General features: G+C 45.3%; 1 long non-coding RNA gene across 1 annotated transcript; it reads left to right on the top strand.

Annotated features, from left to right (window-relative positions):
* The first annotated feature begins 3,167 nt into the window (after positions 1-3,167).
* Positions 3,168-16,109, top strand: LOC128839588 (uncharacterized). The gene is made up of 3 exons (XR_008445482.1): positions 3,168-3,304; positions 13,429-13,488; positions 15,760-16,109. It is a non-coding gene; the product is annotated as an uncharacterized LOC128839588 (long non-coding RNA).
* The last annotated feature ends 782 nt before the right edge of the window (positions 16,110-16,891 follow it).

Genomic DNA, 16,891 nt, shown 5'->3' with positions numbered 1-16,891 from the left:
GTCACGGCCCACTCTATGCTGGCATCCACAAGGAAGGCTGACATTGCAGTGTATGTTCCGTGGCATGAGATTTGTAGGGAGGCCACCTGGGCCTCAGTCCACACCTTTTCTGCCCACTACACCATTGCCCCTGCCACTGCATTGGATGCAGCAGTCGGTCAGGCTGTCCTGCAAACTGTATCTTCTCGAGAGCCCTCGCACCCGCCTCCATGCCAACCACTGCTCGCTACTCTCCCATGTTTGGTTTCCACATAGAGACCATCACTCGAAAAAGAGAAGGTTATTTACTGTAACTGGAGGTTCTTCGAGATGTGTGGTCCCTATCTGGATTCCAATCCCACCCTCCATCCCCTCTGCTCCGGGCTCCTCTGGTAAGAGGAAACTGGAGCAGCGTTGACTGGCACAGACTCTAAAAGCCTCGAGGCACCACGTGGTCGACACATGTGCGGGTCAATGGACACTACTATGAACAGTTGTGGCTTCAGCGCATGGCACACACGTGCACCCACATTTGGAATCCAGATAGGGACCACACATCTCAAAGAACCTCCAGTTACAGTATGTAACCTTCTCTTGCTCCTGACTTCAATGGGAGAATGATTGGCGCCTCCTTTATGCCAGGAAGCCAAGTTTTCATACCACTATCCTGCCACTGTCATTGTGCAATGGCTTCCATATGGCTGGATGGGTGGGAAAGAGAGAGAACAAGGAAAGTCCTTCAAGGCCAGTGCTAATTCCATTCCCTAACTCATCTAGCAAAAGGTGCTGGTAATGTGAATAACTCCACTTAACTCCACAGAGCCCTCATTTGGGTCTCAAGCAAATGGGGATTGTTAGATGTGCAGACCCTTCATCACTCCCATAGAAGCCAATGTGGGAGATACAAGCCCTTGGACCACCCTATCCAGTTATTTTGTCTGTCTCACCGCATGATATAGCTGAAACTGAAAAAGAGATAGAGAGGATCGCAAGGGAGAAAAGCAGAGTAATGAAAGGGTGGGCATGCATACGCATACCTGCATGCATAAGAAGGGAGATAGCAAAACTCACATTACTAGGCAGGAAAGGAGCATTAAAAGGAACTGGGCTGAGGTTTTTAAGATTAGGACAAGTAAAGTGACAACTAGAGAGAGACCCAAATCAAAACTCTGGATCTGAATGGCCCCAGATTTGGGGGGAGGGGAGCAAAGGGGAGAAGGAAAAAAGAAGCTGGGGTGAGGGAGGAGGGGAGTGCTTAAAATATTAATCTGGATCTGAATATCCATGAACGTTGGGGCTCAAATCCAGATCCGAATTCTGTATCTTTTAGCATCTGTACTTCACCCATCTCAAATGAAAACCAAGCAGTTCTCCTTCACTCTGGGCCATGACATAAGAATGAGAGTTCACTCCAGAGAATTAGTGGGGAGTATATCTGGAATAAAGGAAAGGAAGTACTTCTGTATGCAGCATGTGGTCAGCCTGGGGAGTTTGCTGCCATAGGAGACCACATAGTCAAAGAGTGCAGCTAGATTTTAACAGGGGCTGAATAATTTTGCCAACAATGACACTTGTATTTATGGCTGTCTGATATTCAATTACTCTTCTCTTGCTTCAGGATACAAGTTATGAGGGTAAGTCAGAAACTATTTCCCAGGTGGCCAAGTGCATTAGTGGGGGGGGGGGTGAAGGGTGTCACCTTTTTCTGAAGTATCATATATTGGCCACTGTTAAAGGTAGGACAACAGAGTAGGTGAACTCAGACTGGGGATGGGAAATCCTATTTTGTTATGTTCCTTATTCACAAAGTCTAAGAAAAGCATAACCCTCCCATTTTCTGTCTGAGCATCAGAGAGCCGCTCCCAAAGCTAAGCCCCCAGCACTCATATCCTACAGAGCAGAGAACCACCAATCCAGATGAGCAGGGAACTCAAGGCACTTCCCAGTGACAGCAACAGCTCCTATTTATCATAGTCTGTGCCACGGAAATTAATTTGTGTACGATACAGAGTAAACAAAGAACTCACTGTATAGTAGCTCCTACATGCACACTTCTAGGATAGGACCATTAATTTCCTCCTCCCCAAAACAGAAACCAGGCAATGCATAAAGTGCTCTGGTTGGAAAAGGAAAAACGGCAAGTAGTGAAAAGAACCCATTCCAGTGTATTGAGATAAGCAGCCATCCATACCAAGCTGCACTTACAGGAATAAACAAATACAACATTTGAGAGAGGCCGGAGGTCCTTTCCTGCTTACTGCACACATCTGACATAGTGGTGAAAGTTCAATGGCTTTGTTTTAAACCTAAGGTTAAAGTTCCTTTTGTGACTATAGAAAGCTTGTAGTTTCAGTGACATTTAATGGTGTTTCACTATGGAGACTCATATGACCGTCACAACACAGTCTCCAGGTGTGTTACCCAATTTTCATGTCCTCAACCAGACTGCAGCCTGCTATGCATACTACAGGCTCTTGTGAGCGAAATATCCCATTGGGCCATTAGAGGCCCAAGAAACGAAGCTCTCAAACTGCAGGCCATTATGGATTTAAACGTCCCTCTCAGCCAGTTGGAAGCTTATGGTAAGGTTGACTAGTCTGAGATAACGCAGTACCAAACAGCAATGTGCACATACATTTCTGTGCTACTTTTTATCTGCTCTGGTGGTATCTGTTTAAATAGTTTTTGTTTGAGCAGATCTGTCCATACACCAAAGGACAGGAGTCTGATGACCGAAAGGTCAGTTTATCTGGTCATCCATTCAGGAAGCTGATATATGCCCCCTATTATCAGTTTCCAGTGGTGGACCAAAAAACAAAGCAAATAAAGGGCTTTCTTAATCTCTGGAAAAACAGGGACTCAGCGGTATTCTGTCTAATTGTGCAATGATATGCTCAAAAAATACCATTTCTGGCTTTGAGGTGCTCACTTGCTTTTTAACAAAACCATCTTTGGCTGTAAGACTAATGTCCTGGGCGCTCATCACAATACAAGCCCACAGAGTGATTTTGGGGGTCTGATTCTGCAAACTCCTGTTGAAACTGCTAGTTTGGGGTGTATAGGGAATGCAAGATTAGGCCCTTTATATGCAGTTTGATTCTTTTATGTAAGTGGGGCATTATCATATGTTGGAAATGGTTTGATTTATAATGTACAGCCTGATTCTGCTTTCCTTATTCCAGGTGTTACTCCATTAACCTTGCTGGGGTGTAAGAAGTCAAAACTTGGTCTATATTTTGCAGCATGGTCTCGTGGTTAAGGGCTTGCAGTAACAACATCTGTGTTCTATTCCCAGCCTAGACACAAGATTGCTCTGTGATTTTAGGTAAGTCACTTAACCTTTTTGTGCTTCAGTTTCCTCATATTTGCAATGGGAATATTATTTTTACCAGGTTACTGGGAGATTACTTAATATTTGTAGAGATCTTTAATAGCCTCAACTGAAAGGAACCACCACAGTACAAGCTACTATCATTTGTACCACCTGCACTGTAACGAAAACAAAGCTAATTTTTATAAGTTCACAATTACTCCGTGTTCCTGTTGCATTTCAAGTCCTGCATGCCCAAGAACATCACACCATAAGCAAAAGTTTTAGAAATAACAAAAATAACTCTAATATCCTCAGGTCTGCAAAAAGAAACAAACATAAATGCTAAATTTAATCTCTCTCTCTCTCTTTATATATATATATATATATATATATATATATATATATATATATATATATATATATATATATATATATATATATATATATATATATATATATATATATATAAAAATACACACACACACACACACACACATATATATATATATACAGTTCAGAGCCTGGGTAGTAATTCAGATCACATAGCAGGCTTGTCCTTTTAGGGGGATCTTAAGTGCCCAATTCCCATTAACTTTCAATGGGAGTTGGCTACTTAGGAAAGGAAGCATAGTCCAATGGTTAGGGACCAACCTGGGCTACGGGAGCCCTGTGTTCAATTCCCCACTCCGCCACAGACTTCCTGTGTGATCTTGGGCAAGTGACTTACTCCCTTTGTGCCTCAGTTCCCCATTTGCAGAATGGTAATAATAGCACCTCTCTATCTCGCAAGGGAGTTATGAGGATAAACATGTTTAAGGTTGCAAGGCATACTTATAAGTACTTAAGATAGATACATACATAGACAGAACCACCTTTGAAAATCTCCCTCTTTCCTGTTGTGCCTTTTCTCCTTGTCTAGCTTTAAAACTGGAAATGAAGAAACAATGGGTGTCGCCAATTGAATAATTATTCAGGACCCAATTCTGATACCCTTCCTCTTTATATTGAATAACACCTGACTTCAGTGAGGCTAGTCATGAAATTCAGCATGAGTAAGTGTACCAGAATCTGATCCCCAATTAGATCTCTGGGTGAAAATGTCATTGTGCTCATGGCTTCCATGTTCACGGAGAGATCTCTGAAATGGGTTTCACTGTCAAGGATGATCTGAATGCCATTATCTCTTCAAGCAGGCTCAGTCTGGCAAATACCATTGTTAGATTGATTCACAGTACAAAACCATGTGTGATTTTCAGAAGACCCAAACAACAGTTTTACCAGTCTGGATTTGAAATAATCACAGAGGTAAAAAAACGTTCCTGGCATTATAAAAATCCCATCTTCAGGGAAAGATTTTTGAAATCTCAAGGCAAAGCAGTGGCCCCACTTCCGTGGAATTGTGGAGGTTCATAAAAGAGATTCCACAGCATAAGCTGCAGACTAAAAAATTCTTGAAAATAAGTCACCTGAAAAGATGAAAAATGTTTAGTTGTGATTCTACATTCCTCGCATACTAAAAATTGCCATCTCAGTGGGAATGCCCAAAGGGCCCCAATGCTCAGCGCTCCATTCCTGCACTTGGCCCTGGGAAGCTTTGATGGCTTCAAGCCATCTTTGTGTTCCTCATATTCTTGGGGCAGCTGGGGGCTGACTAGGCCCCAGGCATAAATTAGAGGAGTCACAAGGCTGCTCTAATTTAGGGCATGTCTACACTACAGACTTTATCCAGCGCAGCCAGTCAGGCATGTGAAGAGGTGTGATCCCTGATTATCATAGCTGTTACCCATAAAAGTGCAGTTTTGCTGGTATATTTTATGTTTTGCTTGGCTGGAGTAACATAAGCTAAACCAGCAAAAGCACAACTTTGCCGGTATAGCTGCGTCCACACTAGGAGCACTGTGCCAGTATAGAATACTGGTATTTGTATACCAGCAAAACACTCCTAGCCTTAGTCTACACTACAAAGTTTTTTCCAGCATAGCTACATGTGAAAAAAAATCGCACCCCTAACCAACACAGCTATGCCAGCAAAACCCTAGTGTACACTCAACTATGCTGACAGAAGATTGCTTGACAGCAGAGATAATAGAGAGGTGGTTTAGCTATACCAGCAGAAGAACTCTTCTTTTGGCATAATTGTGTCACACCAGGAGTTTTGCCAGCATAGGGGTGAGATTTTTTTCCCACTCCTCGTCAAAACAGCTAGGAATATTGGTATACTACTACTCCTGTCAGCTTATGCTGCATCTCCAGTAGGGGGCTCTGCCAGCATAGCTACGCTGGTATAGCTATGCCTGCAAAGGATTTGTAGTGTAGACAAGCCCCTAGTATAAACATGGCCTTATACTCCTGTTTCCATTTACAATCTGCTGAGAATAGCCTGAGTGCAGAGTTACATCTCCTATGCCAGGGACTGTGACACAGGTTGCCATAAAACTGTTCTCGCTGCTGAACACTGGCTGAGGTCTGAACTACACTTAAAAATTTTGATTACCATAGCTATGTCAGTCAGGGGTATGATCTTTTTACTAACATAGACCAGCACAACCTACACTGGCATGAGCACTTTGTACTGATACCACTGTGTGGCACACGTTGCTACTTTCACTGGGAGGTTGGTAATATGACATCCAGTGGCCAACTGATGACACTGGTATGTTAGTGAATTTACATAAAGCACAGAGTACGAAGACACCAACACTTAACAGAAGCACCATGTGAAGGTTGCCCTACTGAAGCCTGGGAAATCTCCAGAGGGTGCAGTCACTTACTACCCCATCTCTCTCCTCTCAACCACCAGCAAGCTCATAGAACGGGCACTGCTCCGTGTCTATTCGATACTATCAAAGACATCCTCCCAGCGGAGCAGGCAGGATTTTGCTCAAAGAGGAACTGCTGTGACCAAGTAGCTTCACTTACCGGCCACATTGAGGCAGGATTCCAATGTAAGTTGAAGACAGGGATCGCCCTTGTTGATCTGTGCTCAGCATATTACGCCATCTGAAGACAGGGCCTCCTCCTCAAGATCTCCCGCGTCATTCACTGCCAGTGAACGATCCGCCTCTTGACGGTGATGACCAGGGATCGCTACTTTAAGGTGCACCTTAATGGCCAGATCAGTAGACCAAGAATTCTTAATTCGGGCAGCCCTCAGGGCTCCGTCTTGGCCCTGGTACTTTTTAATCTATACACCATGGATATACCAGTGACAGAGTCAAAGAAATTCATGTATGCAGATGACACTGCCCTAACTATTCAACATATAAGCCTTCATACCATCAGCTGCACCCTAACCCGAGATCTTAACACAATTGCTGATTATTTCCAATGCCGGAAACTTAGGCCTAACCTGAAAAAAAACATGGTAACCACTTTCCATTCTAACAATAAAATAGCTAATACCAAACCTGATGTGCAGTTCTGCGGTGAGAGCATCAGCCATGAGGCTAACCCAAAGTATCTTGGCGTTACACTGGACTGGAGTTTGACCTTTCAACAAAACCTCAAGAACACCCGCAACAATTGCCTTGGTATATTCTGCAGCTCAATATTGTGCACCAGTGTGGTCTCACAGCAGTCACACTAAACTCCTTGACACTCAACTTAATAATGCTATGCACATAATGTCGGAGATGCTCAAATCGACTCCAGCTGACTGGCTCCCAGACCTATCACAAATCCAGTCTCCACAGATTAGAGCATCTTGCTTTCTTACCCATGTCAACGCAAACACTCCCACTGCACAATGACCTGCAGAACCTACTAAAGTCAAGATTAAAATCCCGCAACCTTCTATGGAACCACATCAAGACCCTTACACCCAACTTCAATGCTGAGGCGCAATGGAGAATCACATGGAACTTTTTTACCACTCAAAACAAACAGCTCGTCATTGACCCTGCCAAGGAACCACCAGGTTTTGATAAATGTCACAAAGCCTGGTGCAGACTGAATCACATCAGGACATCTCATGGGAGATGTGGATAAACCCTCTTTATAAGGAAAATGAGGCAAACACCTGTATGCGACTGTGGTCATCAGACACAAATGATGGAGCACAACATATCTTCGTTCTTTCGCCAGGGGCCTGAAGGACATTGACCAGCTCGTGGCCGCGGCAATGCGCTGACTGTCAAATCTAGATATAAATTTGTAGTCGTTGCTACCTACCCAAGCCATTCAAAAGAAGACTGTATCCACACTAGAGAGTGTTGTCAGTTTAACCGTACCAGTATAGCTATAGCAACAAAACCTTACCAGTTTAGACAGGGCCCGAGAAACCCCTTTAAACAAAGGATATTGTCCAGGGGCTGTTTTCACCTACGTTATGGCTCTTTTATGCCATGGAAGGAATGTAAAGGGGCTGCGGAGCTAGATCGAAGAAATGACAGATGAGGCCATTATTGGACAGTGCTGACTCTAGAAGAATTATTTATTTATAATGCATTTTAACTCAATAACAAGCAAATTCTACACCAAGAATGGTAAAGTTGTCATAAGATCAACTGCAAGAAAGGTCAAATTTAAATTGCCTTGCAAGCGTGCTGAGCTTTCATAAAGGCAAACCAAGACATTTACATAATTAAATCTAAGTGAGAAATCGTGATATTTGTTTCTGAAAATGACTTAGCAGGCAAAGCTAAGGCCTTGGCTAATTGCTTGCTCTACACTGAACCCACGTGATCCCTTCACGTGAGTCATAAGCTGACAAATAAATTACTAAAAATGTTTGAAAGTGACATTTTCATCTTAAGTCTTTGTTTTGTCACACAGCCCATTTGCAAAGAGCTGGCAAATTAAGTTGTTAAAGTGGTTACTCAGGGGATTTAGGGTCTTCAGGATTGAAAACTTTGTCCTTAAAATAAATAAATTCACAGAGAGGGAGACACACACAGACAGAGGATTTTCATGAAGAATTAAGGGCTCAATCCAATGGCCATCAAAGTCAGCGAATGTCTTTCCACTGAATTCAATGGGCACTGGCTCAGACCCAAAGTAGGCAATATACTTCAGTTATGCGGATATAAGCTGTAATGTAGACATAGTTTATGTCACTCTGGGGTGTGAATAAACCACCTCCCTGAGCGACATAGGTTATGCCGACCTAAGTGCCAGTATGGACCTTCCAACATAGCTTCTGTCGCTCACAGGGGCTAGACTAGTTAAACCGATGGCAGACCTCTCTCCCCTTGGCTTAGAGTGGCAACACTGGAGAGCTTACAGCAGCGCAGCTGTGCTACTGTAAACTCTAGTGTAGCCGTGCCCTCCCTTACTTAGGGCTAGTCTACACTGGCAATGCTAAAGCACTGCCGCGGCTCTTGTGGTCATGGCAGAGCGCTGGGAGAGTATATTTTCTCTTCAAAGTTGGGACTGGCACTAGTGATATTTTTATTGGAGGTGAAAAACAAAACAAACCCTCCTTCAGTGCTTCTAAACACATCAGTAGCAGCAAGGGTAAGCAGAGCTGTCCCGCCCAATCTCCTGAGGTATGTTACATAGTACCATCTTGTGGAGATGCCAGGAAGTAGGCTGGAGAAGGGCATGGGAGCCAGAATTTAAGAACTCCCTAAGTAAGCTATTAAGTAAAAAACATTTTATGAAATGGGAGACTCTAATCCCTGAAGAACACTAGTGAGGGACCCAGAGTACTTATTATGGTACTTAAAATACACTGGGTGTCGTTTTGCTCTTGAAACGAACTAGTGAAACTCATATTTCAAAGTTACACACCTATATATTTCCCCCAATCCCTACATTTTTCATGAAGCCTAGCACTGTTCATCCCACCCCTGAAGAACTGCTTAGGCTAACTTGTTTTTGTTTTTTTACAGTGCAACATTCACAAAATACTGCACCATGATAAGAAACATCCACTTTCTGGTTACATCGTGCTTTGAATTACTGTCTGTTGTTTTGTCTTTTTAGATTGTAAATACTTTGGAGGCAAGCAGAAGTGTTGTCTGTGTACTGTGCAGAACTGCCACTCAACAAATAATAATCTATCCAGCCAATGAAAAGTATTAACTCTAGTTCAACTGAAACATTTACAGGTCTGAGACGTAGAGGAATCAGTTGGTGTTTGTGCATGGTCCTGAAAACAGGCAAATGAGTCCTTGGGGGTTGTGGGTTTTCCCACTGAAAGTGTTGCACAGCTCCTGTTTTAAGTCACGTGCCAGCTGGCTGATCTGGGGTCAGACTGCTCAGGATCTATTAGTTTCACATATTTATCTGATCCAAGACCCAGTGCAACTAAGGTTTAAATTCTTACCTTTCTTGCCAACTGAATGGCTCCAGGGTATTTTCGCTGCAGGCAGAGTTGGAGGAAAGAGAGCTGTAAGCATGTAGGCAGATGCTGAGAGGCCTGACTGTGTCTGGTGGCAGACTGCACACAGCTTCCATCCAACGGTGCCTGGGCCCTGGGTGATACACCAAACTAGGTCCCTCCTGAAACCTGACCCACTTTCTCTAGTTCCACTCATCAGACTATGCTCAGAGATGTCATACAATGCCTGGGTGAATTTGTGCATGCACCCCTTTTATTCTGTGTTGTATTTTGGTTGAAATACCCAAGCAGTCAGTAGGGTTAAAATGGATTATTTATTTAATTAAATTCCCCAAAATGCAATAGCTCCCACCATATGGACTGTCTCTTTGTCCTTCCCAGACTACCTTGACTAAACTCCCACTAGTGTTCTCCAGCATGTATTCTATTTGCCAACTCTGCTGGGTTCAGTTAACCTTAGCTACAAACAGAAATTCTTTTCGGTGCTGCCAACTCTCATGACTTTATCACAAGTCTCATGGTGTTGGCAGTACTGTCAACCTCAAGAGATCAAAAAATCATGAGTCTGATCCCCAAAAATCATGAGATTTTTTTTTTTAAAGTAATACAGTGGTTTTTCGGTCTGTCTTTTGATTTTTGGACTCCCCCTGCCATTGTGTGTGTGTGTGTGTGTGTGTGTGTGTGTGTGAGAAAGAGAGAGAGAGAACTGGTGTTGCCCGCTCACCCGCATTTATTTGGTAAGCAATTTTGACACACACACCCCTGCTGCAGGAGCTCTCACCCTTACATCTGTCTGTCCCCTGCCAAGTAATTAATGCTGCCCCCAATCTCCAAATCAGTCCCCACAACTCTTCCCCTATCAGTTCACCCCAGCCCACAGCCCCACCCTTCATCAGTTTAGTCCCCTCTAATAGTTCCCCTCACCCCTGTAGGATTGTCAACTTTCTAATTGCGCAAAACCGAACACCCTTGCCCCATGCCCTGCCCTGCTCCTTCCCAAGACACTGCCCGCATTCACTCCATTTCCCCCCTCCCTCTGTTACTCTCTCTCCCCCACCCTCACTCATTCACTCATTTTCACCGGGCTGGGGCAGGGAGTTGGAGCACAGGAGGGGATGCAGGGAGCGGGCCCCAAGTGGCACTCACCTCGGGCGGCTCCCCACACGTGGTGACATGTCCCTTGGCTTCTAGGTGGAGGCATGGCCAGGCGGCTCTACGCACTGCCTCCGCCTGCAGACATCGCCCCCACCCGCAGGCACTGCCCACACAGCTCCCATTGACCATGGTTCCCGGCCAATGGGAGCTGCGGAGCCGGCACTTGGGGTGGGGGCAGCGCATGGAGCCCCCATGGCCATCCCTCCGCCTAGGAGGTGAGGGACAGGTCACTGTTTCTGGGGAGCCACACGGAGCCAGGTAGGGAGCCTGCTGCCAGCCCCATGCCAAACGGTCTTTTAAGGTCCGGTCAGTGGTGCTGACCGGAGCCGCCAGGGTCCCTTTTTGACCAGGTGTTCTACTCAAAAACCAGACACCTGGCAACCCTACCCTACCCCTACCCTACCCCCCAGCCTCACCTATGCTCCTCCTGGGGCTCTCCACTCCCTCTCTCCCAGGCCTGGGAGACTGCAGGAGGGTTCACTCTCTCCCTTCCAGGCTGCGGGGGGCAGCTCCAGATGCTCTTCACCCCCTCTATGCCCCTTCCCAGGCTAAGTATTGTGGGGGGGGGAGCAGGGGCACCGTTCCCATTGTGCATAGGAGAGGAGGAGGGAGTGGAGGTGCCCCGACCTGCTGGGCTCTTCAGTTCTCCCCTCCCTTCCTGTGAGAATGGCTTTGGTTTGCTGGGGGTGGGGGGAGAGAGAGCGGAAAGAGGACTGACCCAGCCAAAACAGGACATATGGTCATCCTATATATCTCCAGTCCCCCAGAGACCGGGTACAGTCCAGCCAATATCTTGACACTTGTGAAAAAGCCACTATCTTTAGTGTCTTTCTAAATGTCATGGCTCCTGAAGTTATCAGATAATTACTATTATTTATTAATAAGGCTAAGAATTTGTCGGACATATTTTTAGTAGAAGTCACGGACAGGTCACGGGCAATAAAGAAAAATTCACGGAAGCCCGGGACCTATCCATGACTTTTACTAAAAATATGCGTGACAAAATGGGGAGCTGCAGTGTCTCCACACCACCCCAGGGCGCCCCAGCTCGGAACTGTAGGGTTGTCCCCCCGCCAATGGCTCCGAACTCGGTACATCTCCACCCCCTGTGGCGTCGGGGAGCTCCCGGGGCCCCCCACCACCCACAGCAGCTCTGAGGCACACCCCCCGCCCACTGTGACCGGGTGCTCAGGGCCCTCACAGTTCCCAGCCACCACAGGTGGCGGGGGACCCTGCAGCTCCCAGGCACTGCAGCCTCAAGTCACAGAGGTCTCTGGAAGTCACGTTTTCCATGACCTCCACGACAAAATCGTAGTGGTAGCCCTATTAATTAATTAATTATTTGTACTGTGGTAGTTCCAAGGGGCCCCAGTCATGGACCAGAACCCAGTTGTGCTAGGTGCTGTACAAACAAAGACCAGGGGTCTCAACTTTCCTTTAAAAAATATTACACGTCTACTCTAATGGTTTGGCTTTTGCGGCGGGGCGGGAAGGGAGCACGGGGATGAGTAGCTTGGGCCCATGTTGGATATCAAAGTAATTCCCAGTACCAGTGCGTTTAATTCTCCATGGACATTTCCTCATGGTATAATTCCACATAACCATTGTAGGCATTCACATATGACTGCAATTCACATTTTCTTTAGAGAATTTCATGTAAAATGCATGGGGTTGTAGCTAAACAAAAAATTTTAAGCAAGCCTGACCTTGCTGCATAAATCATTTGCTTTAAGGAATAGGCCCCTTAATGCTTGTGCATTTTTCCTGGAGTAAAACAAAGCACCGGCCAATGCCTGGAGAAGGCTGATAAGAGAGATTAATATTTAACATTTTCAAGTTCATGTATTGTAAATGCCTCTATCCTAAAACAGTTCAAACAAATTAGCCAAATGAATATGGTACTTTAATTCATCCACTTGGAAATGCATGTGCATTTTTTCATTGGCAATTTTACAAGCGGGAGCATGTATTTTAATGTCATGAAGTATCAGTGACTGAACAGGTATTAGTGTACTTCAAATTGGCATACTGTTTATTTGCTCAGTTAGGATGTATCTAGGATGCTTTGTATCTAGGATGTACAACATATTTCCCTCATACTGGGGGGGTTTGCATATTTGATAAGAGCATCTTTTGAGGCCTAGCAACCACAAAGTAACTGTAACTGTAACAGAGTTATTCTGTTGACTGAAAATGTTGATGGGTATTGGAACTTGACTAGGAGATGCCAGTTGATTCCTGCTGAGTCACTGTGGAATATATATCTTGCTAATACCACCCTTCATGTAAGTGAGCCCCCTTGGAAAAAGAAAACAACCGTTTGGAGTTGAGAAGCCCTAAAGACGTAGCCACAATAACAACCAAGCCTGGGGAGAAGGTTTGGGCTCAATAAGTTTGTTTCATATTGAGAAATTGCTAATACAGCAAATCCATGGAAAACGGTGAGTTTTGAATCCACACAGCGGATATAGGTTGTATTTCACAGCAGTGTGGTAATGCCACCCATTTGCAGCAGTGTACATACTATGCAATTTCAAAAGCAGCTGCTCAATACGACTTCAGAATAGTACTGTAGATAAATTAGAAGAACATCCATTAATATACAGCAGAAATAACTCACTCTGTACTAGGGATAATGATTCAGATTTCTTTTTTAATGGAATTCTAAGCTTTGGGTGTTTTTTTTTGTGTTTTTCAGGCATGATGGAACTCCTCAGAAGAACACACCCTGTTTTCAAGAGCATTCTGGGAGCAGCTGGTGAGTCCTGAACTTCCATTTTTATAGAGTTTAACCTTCAAGCTTTAAAAATCAATAAGCAGAAAACATGTAAGTAAATAGTGTTGAAATGCTTGTAAATTTCAGAGTTTAAAAGTCTTTTCATTTTGAGGTGAAAATTGGTGTCTTTAGAAACTCAAGCCTGTCTTCTGTTTTCAAAAACTTCTTCCATTAGGATTAATAAAACAAAAATTACATTTGCTAAATTAGATTCCAACATAAAATAATCATAAGAAAATGTCTGGGGTTTTGTATCCTGTGAAAAATCAAAAACTTTGAACAAAAGTTGAAAACTTTTGTCTGACACCAAAAAATTGATTTTGGCACGACTATTGTGTGGCCTAATAGGAATTGTACTTTGAGTACCTCAAGCCCCCATTTCCCTATGTGAGCCAGGCTCCCCAGCCAGACTACATTTCCCATCATGCACTCTAGCCAGGTACTCTAAGGATGCTCCACAGTGGCTCAGGGACTAGGGAAGCTGTGGTGCATCATGGGAAATGTAATCTGCCTGGGGAACCCAGCCCACAGATGAGTATATGGACCTGAGGCAGTTTGAATTACAATTCCTATAAATCCACTGCAGTAGCATTTCCAAATCTTGGTTGGGGTGTGTGTGTGTGTGTGTGTGTGTGTGTGTGTGTGTGTGTGTGTGTTTTTCAGCTGAAAATTTTCGGTTTTGGGGGTATTTGGTTTTTCATTGAAAAGTCAATAATTTCACCAGGGAGCAGACACTTTTCACAAAAAAAATTGTTTAGTCAAAAAACAGTTTTCCATTGAAAATCAGTTCTGATAAAAGATTGGCAACCAACCTTAATAATCATATTTAATAAACAAGCTAATTCTCCTTCAACAAATATCCTTTCCCCAATTCAAATGACAAAGCTAACATTAATGTAATGCTAAGGATAAGAAATGAAGTACACAAAAATGAGAAATTCCCAAAGTCAAATTTTCTACTCCTGTATTTTTTTATAATGATGTATACATTACTGGGAGTTACCAGGTAGTGCTAATTCAGATAGCATGACAAGTTCTGTTTATGTGCAGTTAGATCGTGAAGAAATATTTATTGTTAAGTGTGGTTCAGTTATTTTTTTGAAACTGCATATCACCAATAAAGTAATTTATAGTGTTACTCTGTCACTCTAAATCATTTTTTTAGTTGCAAAACTGATGCCTAGAAAAATATACTCATGTAAACAAACAAAATGGTATATGACATCAAAGCATTAGATAAATTGGACAGGATGCAGAGAAGAGTCATAAAAATTATTTGAACATTGGAAAAATGTGTTGCAATAAGAGATTTAAAGAGATGAATCTTTTAGTTTATAAAAAAAGAAGACAGTTGACTTGATTACAGTGTATAAGTACTGTAAGCTGGTGGACCTGATCACCAGCCTGGGATGGTCAGCCACATTCAGTTCTATTTGTAGCCTTTTCCTGAGGTCTCTGTTTATTCTTCATACAAACAAACAAACAAAGGAAATGTGGAGTATTAACAAAAGCAATAGCCCTGTTCTGGACAGAGCCACCTGGGCTCCGGTAGCTAAAGAGTCAGCCTAGTGGGGTCCATAGATAGAGTTGCCAGGCGTCCGGTTTTCGACTGGAATGCCCGGTCGAAAAGAGACCCTGGCAGCTCCTGGCCCACACCCCATCCCCCTGCCCCAGCCTGGAGCCCTGTCCTTCACCCCAAACCTCTCATCCCTGGCCCCACCCCAGAACCCACACCCCCAGCCAGAGCTCACACCCTCTCCTGTACTCTGAACCCCTTGGTCCCTCCTGCACCCCAAGCCTCTCATCCCCGGCCCCACCCCAGATCCTGGACACTCAGCTGGAGTCCTCACCTCCCTGCCTCACACCCCAGCCCTCTGCCCAGAGCCCTCTCCTGCACCCTGAACCCTTCATTTCTGGCCCCACCCAGAGCCCGCATCCCAGCCCAAAGCCCATACTCCCTGCACCCCAACCCTCTGCCCCAGCCTGAAGCCCTCTCCGGCACCCCAAACCCCTCATCCCCAGCCCCACCCCAGAGCCTGCACCCCCAGCCAGAGTCCATACCCCAACCTCCTGCCCCAATCCTGTGAAAGTGAGTGAGGGTGGGAGAGAGCAAGTGATGGAGGGAGGGGGGATGGAGCGAGCCGCGGGCAGGGCCTTGGATAAGGGGTGGGGCCTTGGGGAAGGGGCAGGGTAGGGGGTGGGACAGGGGTGTTCGGTTTTCTGCAATTAGAAAGTTGACAACCCTTTCCATAGGGCCTGCTTGCCCTCTCACAGCTGGGGCGGGGTCCAAGTCCCTTTCGAGACAGAGACTACGAGGCTGAATGAGAGTGCCCCAAGACACAGAGGCCTGGGGAGCCAGGGAGCGCAGAAGCTAAGACTCCTCCAACTGGAGCAACCGCAGCAGAGGAGGGCGGACAGTGGCCCTTCCAGTGAGCAATTGCTTCGAATGTGGGCAGCACGGCTACTTTCGACATAACTGCCCCTTTATGGATTGTAGCTACAGGCAGGCCTGGACAGCCACCCCTAAAGCTTGCAAACAGGGGCTGGCCAAGATAATGGGCCCAGTGAGGGTCTATGGGATTGAGGCACTTGGCCTAACAGATTCTGGGTGCAGACAGACCCTTGTGCGGGAAAAGCTGGTTAAGTCCCACAGGATGCTGTCCAACAGGATCTTCATACAGTGTGCACTGGAAGACGTGCACCCTTAACCAACAAAGGAGATACAGCAGATAGTGGGGAGCCATACTAAGACTCTCCATCTAGGGGGCGGGAGGGTGTCTCTCTTGCCTACCCTGTGGTCCTGGGACAAGACTGGAAGTACTTCAGCAAAGTCTTGCAGGTGCAGGAGAGAGACCCAGATCTAGGGTTGACCATAACTCTGATGCTGTGGAAGGAGCAGGGTCCACAAAACTGGCTGATGCAAAAGTGTGAGAAGATCCAGGGGAAGGGACCTCACAACAGGCAGAGGAGCCCCTGAAAGACCATCAGGACTCACGAACCCTGTGGGTATGGAATGGCTGACCCAGAACAAAGATTTCATTAGGGAACAGAAGGGAGAGCCCACCTTGTGCCAGGCATATGAAAAGTTGGCAGCTGTCAACAGGGAGGTAGTTGACTCACAGGGGGCATGACAATGATCATGCTTTGAGTTGAGCCTATACTGATTGGTACAGCGTGACCCCCAGACCACAAAATCCGGGCCCAACTCCTGGTACCCTGACCCTTTCAGGGAGTTACTCTGGCTCATGCACTTAGTACCATGTGCTGGCCACCTGGGAAGGGAGAAAACAATGGAAATAATTACCGGCTGGTTGTATTGGCCAGGTATCCTCCAAGACCGGTGATTATAAAATGCTCAGGGAGATCAGAGAGGCCACAAAGGCAG

This window comes from Malaclemys terrapin, chromosome 6, assembly GCF_027887155.1.
Source record: "Malaclemys terrapin pileata isolate rMalTer1 chromosome 6, rMalTer1.hap1, whole genome shotgun sequence".
Lineage (NCBI taxonomy): Eukaryota > Metazoa > Chordata > Testudines > Emydidae > Malaclemys > Malaclemys terrapin.
This window is presented reverse-complemented; position numbering and strand designations above follow the sequence as displayed.